This window comes from Cebus imitator, unplaced genomic scaffold, assembly GCF_001604975.1.
Source record: "Cebus imitator isolate Cc_AM_T3 unplaced genomic scaffold, Cebus_imitator-1.0 Scaffold1075, whole genome shotgun sequence".
Lineage (NCBI taxonomy): Eukaryota > Metazoa > Chordata > Mammalia > Primates > Cebidae > Cebus > Cebus imitator.
In genome coordinates this window covers 24,294-36,469 of record NW_016108390.1, presented here as the reverse complement: position 1 = coordinate 36,469, position 12,176 = coordinate 24,294, and the positions used below count along the sequence as shown (strand labels likewise).

The window sequence follows — 12,176 nt, the reverse complement described above, 5'->3', positions numbered from 1 at the left end:
TGCATGTTATGAGCATGGGGGGCACATTTACACCTGTTTCTCCCTGTGGACAACAGTGCACTGCTCAACAGGGCTCTTCCCTCTTCTGCCTCTGGATTCTTGGGAGGGCAGGGTCAAAGAATTACTGGAACTGGATGCTCAGGGATTATCTACCAGGTTTAATCACTTATTTTTCTGTAATGTGAACCCCGTTTGGGTATTTTAATGGAATCAACATTCAAAACAAGTAAGTCCAGGAAATACACAAAACGGAACCTGGCCCAAGGAAAATGCACACCTGCCTGTGATCTGTGAACTTAGAGCTGGAATCACCTGTTCTTAACAATAAGGCAACGTGTTAATGTAGAAGGAGAGAAAATGCAGGCTGCATATTGTCAGGGCTGGAGTTCATAATTTCCTGGGCACCGAGCTCAGGGTTTCCACTTTGTCCCTCAGCACCCCAGGACAGGTCACCTCGACACGCTCCCTGTGCAGGGTGGAAAGTGGGGGAAGGCTCGCCGTGTCTAGGAAAGCATCTGAGACCCCTGCTAACAGTGTTGCTACCTGCTCTTGATTCTCCTGCCTCCATCTCATCTCCTGCAGGGGCAAGTGGTTCCACAGGAACCTTGTGACTCCCTGGGACAGCTCTCCTGGAAAAGTTCTCGTATAACAAGCAAGCATTGCTGAGATCTTCTCTGAGGATACACTCAGATACTAGGCACAGTTTTGACTTCAAACACTGTCAAATGTGTCATAAGGATAAGAAATTGCAGACTTACATGTCTGGTGAAGATAGGTGCAGAGATCCTAAGGAAATTGCAATAGCCAACTATCATCATAATTATGATTATGTAATTATTATAATTATTAATTTTCAGTGCAGTAGATAGTAGTGGATAATTAGTGGGAGGAGGTTTGTGTGCCACTTGTCACCTTCCAGAGCACACGCATCATGGGGCTGACACCGACAGGAAAGCAGATGGACTTGCTCAGCTGGAGAGTGACAGGCATTTTTATAACCTATGGCCCCAGTGAGGCTCTCCCTCTGCAAGACAAATCAGGCTCAGGCCTCTGCCTAAGTGCAGCCAGCAAGGGGGACCAGTGCCCAGCCCCGAGAGGGCTTTCTTCAGGTGACAAAGCGCGGTGTGAAGGGAAGCGATTCTTCCTGCCCAGATCCTGTGCATGTGTGTTCACTTCCTGCAGAAAGGGCCTCCTCCAGAAACACCCCCGAGAGCTTTCACTGTGTTTACTCCAACTCTAGGGCATCACTCACGAAGTCCCTCATGACCAAAGTCTCCACTTCTCTTTAAAGGTCGTGCATTATGGAATTCGCCAGAAGCTTCCAGCATTTTCAAGAAATGGACCTGCCTCTACAGGCTTGAAGAACCTAGACTCTGGGAAGGGGTGTAGAAAACCAGGAGAGAGAGGAGCTCTAAGTCAATGCACATTGTATGGATTCCTGAGGAAAGAGTGCAAAAAGGAATGGCCTCACCTGCTTTCCCTCTAACTGGCATCATTCCCAGTAGCCCACTGGAAGAACCTGTGGTGCTTCAGAATAACTTAGGCCTGTTATACCAGGGGACCAGCAGGAAAGGAAAGAACAAACGTGTCCATGTAGGTTCCTCCACTGTAACATGGCTCTGACTCTGCTGCAGGGTGTTGGCAGGGGGGAAGGCTGTGTATGTGATGTGCAGGGGTACCTGGGAGCTCTCTCTATTTTTTTGTACATCTACTGTAATCTTAAAACTGCTTTAAAATAAATTTTATGCAAAAAGAATACCAAGACACTTTGGAAGACATTTAGCAATTTCTTAGAAATTATATTTAGTCTTAGCATGTGATCAAGCAATCCTGCTGGTTTATCCACTCAGTTTTAAGACTTCTGTCTCCACAAAGCCTCCATGGGAATGTTTGTATCAGCTTGATTGATGGCTGCCTTTCCCCCTCTGTGAATTTTGCTTATAGGGTAAGAGCTGAAAATTTTCTACATCATTAGAGAGCATACAACTTTCTATTGCCTTTTTCCTTCAATTACTTAACCCATTTGCTAAAAAATGTTAAACCTCGTAATCCGTGTCATCTCCACACCAGCACAGCTGCCTCCTCTCTGGGGTTTCTGAGATTCTCAGGATGTGCTTTCCACGCTGTGTCTCTTCACAGTAATACACGGCCGTGTCCTCAGGCCTCAGGCTGCTCAGCTCCATGTAGGCTGTGTTTGTAGATGTGTCTGAGGTCATGATGACTCTGCCCTGGAATTTCTGTGCATAGCTTGTTTCACCATTTTCAGGATCAATATCTCCCATCCACTCAAGCCCTTGGCCAGGGGCCTGTCGCACCCAGTTCATATAGTAGCTGGTGAAGTGTGTATCCAGAAGCCTTGCAGGAGACCTTCACCGAGGCCCCAGGCTTCTTCACCTCAGCCCTGGACTGCACCAGCCGCACCTGGGAGTGGACACCTGTGGGGAGGACACAGGAATGAATGCGATCCCTGTCCATTAGACCTGGTTCCATCCTTAGCCCTGGGACCAGGGATTCTCTTACCTGTAGCTGTTGCCACCAACAGGAAGATCCTCCAGGTCCAGTCCATGGTGAGGTTCTGTGCTCTGGTGGCTTCCGTAGGGGAGGGATGTGGCTGTGATGTGATACCCTCAGGGCAAGGACAGACCTGTATTTACCGCATTAGGCATCAGAGTATTTACATATTCATGAGCCAGATATTTCATAGATCAAGCCCAACCCAGCCTGAGAGACACTTGGACAATGCAACAGTGGGATGCTGAGCTACATGATCTAACCTGTGTCTAATGACATCTGTCTTCTGGCATGCTCAGAAGTCCATGAAGACAGAACTCCTGTTACAGACAGTCTCACAGGACATGGTCCTCAGAGTGAAATGGCACACTGACAACCTGAACTTTTCCTGGTCTTGCCCTCTGCAAGTCTAGCTACTGGGACCAGTGTGTCTCCTAATATTTGACCCATTGAATTAATAAAATCACCACATTCAATTTCAAACTATAGATATATCTGAAAGGTCTAAAAATTTATCTTTTAAAATGTGGTTCCTACTGACTTGTTGGGCTAAGTAAATGCTACAAATACCAAAGGATGTTTAAATACACAGCAGTACTCCTTGCTACATTCTTATTTAAATTTCTATATAAACATTGCTTTAAAATAAGTATGATTCAATCCCAAAGAGGAACCTTCTCCCCAGTGTCCTGTGCACCTGCTCCGGGGCTGGAGCCTGTGCTGGGTGGATCCTGAGTTCCCCCTGCAGCTCAGCTTCTGCATTGCAGGGAGGTTCCTGTCGGGCTCACAGAGCATTCTCCTTCCAGCGTCTCTAGCCCAGTATGAAGTGGCCGTGCCCTGGCTCAGAATACTCCTTCAGCAACACCATGTGCTGATGATACCACCCCTCCCAACAGGAAACAGGCCTCGGTGAACCCAACACATTCTACAGGGAGACCTCAGCACAGCGAGCAGTGAATCACTATAGCCACCAGGGAGCTGCTCCCCAGGAGCTCCAGATGCACTTGCGCTGATGTGGTCCAAACACATGGCGAACCCAGGAAGTCATGCGGACTCTGGGGGAGTCTCTTTTAGTTTATAAAATTCTGTGGTTGAAGGTCAGAGCAGATTATATAACTTTATACCTCTCTCTCTCTCTCTCTCACACACACACACACACACACACACACACACACACACACACACAGTGGCATAATTGCACATTAATGGACCTCAAGTTTGACCTGTTTTCTGGCATCTTGCCAAAAAAATTTTGCTGCCACCACTGACCCTAGACCTGGTTGTGTTGTCGCTTTTCCGTTTTGCAAACAGACGTATGGAAGCTCATTACAACTGGAGACTTGGGAAGTGTCTTCACCTTGTTTCTGCCCATTTTCACCTAGGAAGCCTAAAGATGCCCCATGAGACGTGAATCTAAGGCCATTGAATGAGGCCATGACCTAGGTCCTGAAGCTGCTGGTGTCAGAGGCTTCAAATTGTTCCTCTGTCCTTGACTTTTTCTCTCTCACCACCTTTGGTTCCCTAAACTGACTTCCTTAAGAACCTGTGTATTGCCACAATTTCATCTCATCCAGTTTTATCATAATTGTAAGGAAGCACTGGGTGGGGAAGTAATGGGTATTACATGTTCTTAAAATTAAATTTCAATGTTTTCTTCATGTTCTTTACGGAGGCTGTGTTCTTTATAGGGTGTCCCTAGTGGTACAGCTAATTTTTCTTCACCCTCTACTCCTTCTCCTGGCTTCAGCATCCCTAGGTTATTTTTGTGTCTAATTAATTGTGCCCTTTATGTAACACAAAAAGGCTGTGTGGAAGCCGTCTGGGATGGAGATTCCTTCCCCTTTATACAACAAAGATCTTCAAAAGTCCTTACCCTGCAGGGTCTGTGTAGAGAAGGTTTTGAGTATATTTCTCAGAGACCACTTCTTCTGATGATAGAGCCATGAGGGAATCTACTTTGATTTCCACCTTGAGAACCTGGAGATTTCTGGATGGAAATCCCACAAGAGTGAGGGGTGTGTGGCCCCAGGCAACTCTCACCCTCATTCTACCCATGCCTGTCCTGACATTCATGGTAAATACTAGGTAAGTGTTCCCACCAACTTGTGCTGTCAACTGATAAATCACACAATCTATAACGTTAGAAAGGAGACTTTATTTCTAGTGAAGGTTTGAGTCTGCAGGATGGCCATCCTAACAGGCTGGGAAGCAAAGCCTCCCACAGAGACTGTGAGCAGGCCCTTCCACTAAGGGAAAGATGAGAAATGGATTCATGCTGAATAGACTGGCCAAGTGTGCACACTCACAGGCTACAGAAGGAGCTATGAATATTCACAGATGGGCCAGGCTAAGCTGTGTGATTAGCAAACACACATGTTGTGTGCATTCCAAGTTTGCTTCCGGGTGAGAACTTCACATCTAAATGCATTAAAATTGGGTCCTGTACAGAAGAAGGTTTTTAAAAGTACAGAGGCGCAAAGACAAGCAGCACACAGCCTCTGTAACCAGCCAGGACCAGGCCATGCTCAGCGGTCTCTAATCAGGAGAAAGTCTCTGAAATTGGCCTTGACGGCGGAACCGGGCACAGTCAGCCAGCTTCTGGCGTCTGTGATCTGCGATTGTCTAATCTTGTCTCAGGACCAGTGCTTGGTTAGTTGCCAGAGAAAAAGAAAAGCCTTGTGGCTGTTAGAAAGAACATAGTTTAGGCTGGGTGCAGTGGCTCACGCCTGTAATCCCAGCACTTTGGGAGGCCAAGATGGGTGGATCACCTGAGGTCAGGAGTTCGAGACCAGCCTGCCCAACATGGTGACACCCCATCTCTATTTAAAAAAAAGAAAAAAAAATTAAAACAAAGAACATAGTTTATTACATAAATGTGGGTGTGTGTGACTAGCCCTTACCTCACGTGGCCTTAGCTCTTCAATATAATGTGGTATCTTATTGCCACAAAGTGTTATATGAAGAAGGTCAACTATATTTGATATTCGTTATGCTGGTCACACCAGTGAAAAAAATCTATATAGTGTTCTGCACATATCAGAAAATAGGGAGTGAGAAAGTCACAAACTTGCAAAACCAGGAGACCTGTAATATATTCCGTATTCAGCTCTGTCTATTCTCTAGGAAGATAGGTTATATCTGCATGGAAAATGAGAGAAGTCTTTTTAAAGGTAATTCTCGAGAAAAGTTGCTATCAAAGTTACTCAGATGAGGTTCTGACACAGGACTGTGAAGGGGACGTTGACCCATAGTGGTCACTGTCAGCAATATGGGATGCTCAACCTAGGGGTTTCCTTTGTCAATGTTCTGTCCACGAGAGACGTTACGCTCTAATGTGCCATGTTGCAGGTGAGTTTCTTAACCTCACATCATGATAGGAACGTGAGAACAGAAAAGATGAGAAAAGTGAAGACCACGCTACATCAAATAAGTTCCACTGTTGAGAACTTATCACACAGAGATCCAGGGATGAACTGGGAAGAGGAAGGGGCTGGGAAGCATCATCCGTAAAGGGACACATGCAGCCTGCTTGAGCTCCCCATGGAAGTAGGGTTTAAATGTTTCTTCTCAGCTAATGGTGGCTATGTCAGGACCTCCACCAGCTTTCATCAATACAGATTTCTTAGTAAACAAATGCCCATACTTTATTCAGGGTGGATTTTTTATGCTTATTTTCCTTCTCTAGGAAGCACCACAGAAGGATGTTTCCATGATACTTCTGGATCCTTCTTGATTTCCTGGTGCAGGTCCTGGAGGAAAAGCCTGCACGGGGAAGTGAGTCCTCCTCATGTGCAGCCCTGAGGCTGTCACCTCACCTCATCCACCACTGCCCTTCAGTCACTAAACATTTCTGAGCTAATTTTCCTGAAATGTGTAGTGTTTGGTAGTGTCTTCCCCAGATAAGAAAATACTTAAGTTCTATTTACTCCTGCACGTATCCGTTTCTGGAGCTCAGGTGGTTTTTGAATGTGCAGTAGTGGATAATTAGTGGAAGGAGGTTTGTGTGCACCTTGCTGTCGTCCAGAGTGCACCCCACATGACACTGACACCAGTAAGCAAGCAGATGGACTTGCTCAGCTGGAGGATGACAGGCATTTTTATAACCTGTGGCCCCAGTGAGGCTCTCCTGCTGCAAGACCAGTCAGGCTCAGGCCTCTTGACAATGTGCAGCCAGCACAGGAAGACAGCGCCCACCTCGAAGAGGGGTTTTCCAGGTGCCCACCCTCTTCCTAAGGGGAGCTTTTGTCCCTGCCTGGATCCCATGCATGTGCTTGCATTTGCTGCATAAAAGACTTCAACCAGAAACACCACCCAGGAGCCTACAGTGTAGATAATCCATCTACAGGGCCTCATACCTGACATCTCTCACGGCCAAGGTCTCCACTTCTTATTAAAGGACATTCATTTCATTGGGGGATTCACTAGAACTTCCTGGACTTTTAGAGGCATGGACATGCCTCTAAAAGTTTAGACATCTTACCCTCTGGGAAGGGGCACAGTAAACCAGGAGTGAGATCAGTTCTAAATCAATACAGGTTTTGTGGATCTTGGAAGAAAGTGTCCAAACAGGAATAGCCTTACCCACTTTCCCTCTAAATAATACAATTCCTAGAAACCCTCTGAAAATACCTGTGGTGCTCCAAGATAATTTAGGCTTGTTATACCGGGGGATCACCATTGTAGTTTCATCATTTGTAACTTGCTGGCGACTCTGGTGCAGGATGCTGATAGTGAAGGAGGCTGTGCTTGTGTTGGGCAGGGATTCATGGGAGTTCTGGTACCTTCTGCTGATTTTACTGTTATCCTAAAACTGCTCTAAAATAAACTTTATGCAAAAACAGTGACAGAGAGATTCTTGGAAGACATTTTGGTCATTTCTTCAGAATCATACTTAGTCTTACCATGTGACCAAATAATCTTGCTCCAAATTACTCATCCATCCAATTTGAAAACTTGTTCATAATAATATGTTCATGGGAAAATTTGTATCAGTTTTATTGATACGGTTTGGCTGTATCTCTACCCAAATTTCATCTTGAGTTTTAATAATTCCCACATGTCAAGGGTGGGCCAGGTGGAGATACGTGAATCATGGGGGTGGTTTCCGCCATAATGTTCTCGTGGTAGTGAATGTGTCTCACCAAATCTGATGATGGTTTTATAAAGGGGAGTTCCCTGGCACAAGCTCTCTCTTGCCTGCTGCCATGTAAGATGCCCCTTTACTCTTCCTTCGTCTTCTTCCATGATTGTGAGACCTCAGCCGTGTGGAACTGTGAGTCCGTTAAACCACTTTTCTTTACAAATTACCCAGTCCCAGGTATGTCTTTATTACCAGGATGAGAACGGACTAATACGGGGTCTTTCCTACTCTGTGAATTTGCGTATAGGGTGACTCTTCAATAAAATATTTCTCATAAAATTACAGTGTGCCATTGTTTCTAGTGCTCCTTGTCCTCAGTTATTTAACCCATCTTCTAAACAACTTTAAACCTCATAATCCCTGTCATTGCCTCCACACCAGCACAGCTGCCTCCTCTCTGGGGTTTCTGACATTCTCAGGATGTGGTTTTCACACTGTGTCTCTTGCACAGTAATACACGGCCGTGTCCTCAGATCTCAGGCTGCTTGGCTCCATGTAGGCTGTGCTTGTGGACGTGTCCCTGGTCATGGTGACTCTGCCCTGGAACTTCTGTGCGTAGTTTGTGTTGCCATTACTAGGGTCGATGTGTCCCATCCACTCAAGCCCTTGTGCATGGGCCTGGTGCACCTAGTGCATATAGTGGCTAGTGAAGGTGTATCCAGAAGCCTTGCAGGAGATCTTCACTGATGCCCCAGGCTGCTTCACCTCAGCCCCAGGCTGCACCAGCTGGACCTGGGAGTGGGCACCTGTGGGGAGGACACAGGAGTGGATAAAATCCTCTTTGACTGGACCCAGTCACCTTCTCAGTCCTGGGGACTGAGAATGATCCTACCTGCAGCTATGACCACCAAAAATAGGATCCTCCAAGTCCAGTCCATGGTGAGGAGCTGTGCTCTCAGGGCCTTCTCTGGAGGAGGAGTGTGGTTACTGGGTGATGCTCTCGGGACACAGATATATCTGGAGTATCTACCTCATGTAATTTGCATATTCATGAGCACTACTACTTCATAGCCTTACACCTGATCCAGCATGGGAAAGGGAAAATAGATCTCACATGAACCACACAGCTGTGGGGTGCTGAGGTGCACGTCCTCATTCTTATTTAATGTCGTGTGTCCCTTTATACGTCCAGAACTTTGTGAAGGGAGAATTTCTCCACTGAGAAGCCAACTCACACAGGACATGGTTCTCAATGTGAGCCCAAGTTCCCATGGCACGTGCACAGCCTCCGCCCTCTCCAGGCTTTGCTGTCTGCAGTCTTATTAATGTGTACCTTTATTACATGTGTACCTTTTGATTTAAGAAAGCCATCCTGGTTCTTTATCTTTTTACTAGTAAAATATCTCAAAGCAGTAACAATTTTGCCTTTTAAACGTGATTCTCACTGAATTGTTGATTTATCTCTAAATGTATTAGGGTATTTAAAGATATATAAATCATCTTTGTAAAATTCTTATTTTAGTCTTTTATAATTTTTTGGTAATCAAGAAAGTAACAGTCAGTCCCTGTAAGAAAGCCCCTCCGCACCAGCTCTGGGGCTGGAGTCTGCGTTGGGTGGGTCCTGGGCGCCCCCTGCAGCACTGCCTCTGCATTGCATGGAGGTTTCCATCTGGGCTCACAGAGCATTTATCTCTCAGTGTCTCTAGGGCTATAGGAAGTGGCCGTGCCCTAGTTTAAAACGCTCCTTCAGTGACTCCATATGTTACTGACACCGTCTTTTGAAATCATTGACCTTAGGAGACCCAGTGAATTCTGGAGGGAGACCCTAAACAAGGATTTTATTAAGGAATTGGGGAGCCCCTTCCCTGGATCTCAGGATGCATTGAATCAGTGGACACATAATGAGCACAAAATTTTTCAAGGGCTTTTGGGGATCCTTTATCTGTTTTAGGCTCCTGCAATTGACTATGACATCTAAGAATACCTGTAGGTATATATGCTTATGGATCAATGCCCACTCCACGTCTTCTGTTTCGATAACACACACACACACACACACACTCACACACACACAAACACGCACTCACACTCACACAGAGCTAGTTGATTTTTACAATAATGGGCCTCTAACTTATCCTTTTTCCTAGTATCTTGCAAATGGGGAGCACCCCCTGCACTAATACTAGACAGGAGCATATGACTTCCTTCTGCAAACAGAAGGAAAACAGTATACAATTGGAGATGTAGCATGTGCACATTCATCATGTTTGCCTGTTCTCACCCGAATATTGCGGTTTCCCTAAGGGAAGTGACTTTCTGTCCGGCAAGGGTTGAGTCATAACCCTGGTCATCAAGCTATTGCTGTCAGAGGCTTCCAATTGCTCTGCTGTCCTTGAATTTTTTCTCCTATTGTCTTTGCATTTCTCTGTGTTCTTCTCCCTAGATGGAGTCTGCATTGCCACACTCATCTTCAATTTAGATTAATCATACTGATGAGAAGGTGATGTGTGGGACATCACCTTCTCATCAGTATCATTAATCTAAATATGTGTGTGTATATTTGTGTGTATACAAATATATATTTCTTTTCTAACAAGTATAGGCCTTTGCATTCAGTTAAGAGGTAAACAGATTCACATTGAAGGCTATTCCGTTTAACCCAAGTTCATATTCCACTTCATCTATCCATCCCACACTGCCATACATCTTGAAGAAATGACTGCCAAAAGACTTTTCTTAACTTCTTCTTAGCAATTACCTTAAAAGAACTGCTTGCAAATAATTTATTCCTAGCTTAAATTTTTATTGTGTTCAAAGAAACTCGTCTCTTTAGGAGGTTTCCACATAAGTCAATAGAATCTGCCACCACTGACAGGAGGGCAGAGTACCAGTGACTCTAATTACATGAGCTACTCCAAGGAAAGCTTCAGTGATAATTGTGTTGTTAGATTCTGTGCTTGTTAGGGCAGAAGATGGTGAGGATAACAAAGCAGAGCTCACCTGGTCAAATGGCTGTGTGCCTGGTTGGTTTTAAAATATCTTTGGCATCTTTAGCGACAACATTAAAACATAATGGAATTGAAGCCTGATATAGAATGTACAGAAACATGCACAGGAATAGGCAGCCAAGAAGCATGCTGGACTGTAGCACCAGTGTTTTCTAAAGGTTTATGTAATAAAGATACAGAAGATAAGGTACATAAATAGTTTGGATGGTCCTGCAAACATGGGTTAATATATGCATGCATATTTTCTAGGCCAGTTAGCTTAGAGATCCTAGAAACACTGACACCTCATTAACAACTCACATACCCAATAACACAGTTTGATATTTTAATGTAATTATTTAATACCAGCAACCAGAAATCCTTAGAGAAACAACTGATTCTATGTATGGACAACATAACAGAGAAAATGAGCTTAGGGAAATAGGGACGTGTTCAAAAACAAAGAATGGGGTGTGCTTTACAGAATCCAAACTAAAAGAGCTAACAGAACCTAAAAAAAACCTGTGGTGATTTGAGAAATAAAATGAATAATGTAGCATTGTATCTTCTCCAGATCATAAAGTTAACCTCCATGAACCAATACTAACAATTTATTAATAAAGAAAATTAGATAAAGGACAACTTCCGCGCAGAATTCCAAATAGCTCAATAATCCTCCCACCCAGTAGGTGAAACATAAACACTTATGCTGTGATTGTGGCGTGAGATTAGAGACAAAGAAAAAATCCTGTGTTAGTGAATATCATAATGAATTTTTAGATGATCTATGAGAAAACAAAATTATTTTATTCAAGTTTACATACACACACATATGTATATAAAGATCTTTCTGCAACATTGATAAAGGAATGAAAAAACAAATGAAGACTTGGAGAATAGACTTGCAAGTCATATATTTGTTAATGACTTTTGGTTAACTTGGTAAAGGACTTTTATAATTAGTATGTAAAGAAACTTACAACTGATCAAAAGAAAACAATGCAACAAAATGAACTAAATATCAAAAGAGGCACTTCATCCAAATTACCTAAAATATTTAACTATAAAATGTTAATTCGGGACAGGTGCATTTAAACAACAAAGAGACATCAGTACTAATTTATTAGAATGGTTCAAATGCACAATTCTCATGATGTCAAATGGCAATAAGGATATGGAAGAACTGGGTCTATCATGCATTTCTGGTGTAAATCCAAAATCATAACTGCACAAAATATGTTGAAATATTTTGACGCTTCATGCAATGAAGATAAAAGTAGAATTAAAATGTGATCTAGGAGCTCTGTTCCAAAGTATTAAAAATACCAATTCCAAAACTGATTGTCACACTAATTTTTTTCAGAGGAATTCTTATATGTTTTATTAATTTGATTTATTTTCCAATCCCTGAATTTTGCCTACAGAATACATGTTGTATGGAGAGTTTCCCAAGTAATTAGAGTGCATACAAATTTTATTGTTCCTTTTCTTCATGAATTGACCTCTCTTTCTAAGAAAGTCTTCAATCTAATAATCCCTTTCACTTCCTCAGCCCCAGCACAGCTGCCTCCTCCCCAGGGTGTCTGACACTCTCAGGA

At 43.8% G+C, this 12,176-nt stretch overlaps 2 pseudogenes across 2 annotated transcripts; both read right to left on the bottom strand.

Moving 5' to 3' along the window:
- Positions 1–2,036: 2,036 nt before the first annotated feature.
- LOC108298767 lies at positions 2,037–2,617 on the bottom strand (annotated as a pseudogene). Its single transcript, XR_001822688.2, has 2 exons — positions 2,521–2,617; positions 2,037–2,435 (listed from the first exon to the last, which is right to left on the bottom strand). The product of XR_001822688.2 is annotated as an immunoglobulin heavy variable 1-46-like (transcript).
- Positions 2,618–8,079: 5,462 nt separating this feature from the next.
- LOC108298770 lies at positions 8,080–8,529 on the bottom strand (annotated as a pseudogene). The gene is made up of 2 exons (XR_005198801.1): positions 8,484–8,529; positions 8,080–8,397 (listed from the first exon to the last, which is right to left on the bottom strand). The product of XR_005198801.1 is annotated as an immunoglobulin heavy variable 1-46-like (transcript).
- Positions 8,530–12,176: the final 3,647 nt, after the last annotated feature.